This window comes from Silene latifolia, unplaced genomic scaffold (genome assembly GCF_048544455.1).
Source record: "Silene latifolia isolate original U9 population unplaced genomic scaffold, ASM4854445v1 scaffold_488, whole genome shotgun sequence".
Taxonomy (NCBI): Eukaryota; Viridiplantae; Streptophyta; class Magnoliopsida; order Caryophyllales; family Caryophyllaceae; genus Silene; species Silene latifolia.
In genome coordinates, this window is record NW_027413402.1 from 48,005 (window position 1) to 49,082 (window position 1,078).

The window sequence follows — 1,078 nt, forward strand, 5'->3', positions numbered from 1 at the left end:
TGACGTTGATGAAGAAACTGCTCGATCGAGTAAGCACATCGCTCGATCGAGTGATATTGATGACGGGAAGCTTATTCGAGAGCCTGCTAGTGCTCGTTTAAGCGAGGAATTACCAGAAAGGCCTCGTTCGAGAGGTAAGAAGCGTCCAAAGGATACCGAACTTGCTCCGGAAGACACTTTGGAAGCGAGAAACAAGGGACTCGAGATACCAATTACGGTTCCCTTCCCGAGGCGGCTGCAGAATACCAAAGTTAATCAACAGTTCGGCAAATTTGTTGAACTCTTGAAGAGTTTAGAAGTCTCCGTCCCGTTCACTGAATTGCTAACTAAGGTACCCTCTTATTTAAAGTTTATGAAAGAAATTTTAGCACGTAAGAGGACTATTAATGATAATGAGACCGTAGCTTTGACTGAGGTGGGGTCAGCCCTATTTCAAAATAAGTTACCCCCTAAGCAATCAGACCCGGGTAGTTTTTCAATTCCTTGTCACATCGGTATGCAATTGATTGATAATGCGCTATGCGATTTAGGCGCTAGCGTAAGTGTTTTACCTTTGTCTCTAGCTAAGAGACTTGGTGTGACAAAGCTGAGTTGCACCAACATGACTGTCCAGATGGCCGACCGTAATTTATCACGGCCACTAGGTGTAGAACACGTACCTGTTCAGATCGGGAAGTTCTTTATTCCCGTTGATTTTGTCGTCTTAGATATCCCCGAAGATGCACACACCCCTATCATTTTAGGGAGACCATTTTTGTCCACTGCCCGTGCAGTAATAGACGTCGGGGGGAAGACTTTGACCTTTCAGGTAGGGGACGAGGAGCTGACTTTTCATCAGTCCAAGTTCCGGAGGGCTCCCATGCAAGCTCAGCCTTGCAATGCCCTCTCTTCTGTTGACCCTATTATTGACACTCTAGATGAAAATTTGGGGAATATTGCTGTTATTGCTAACCCTCCGCCTCATACTAAGAGCAAAAAGGAGGAAAGTTCGTTTGTTTTCCTTACTGCAGGTACAGATGAAGGCAAGAAAGGAGCTGTCAAGGGACATGGTGCAACCATTATCAATCAAACTGGAGCC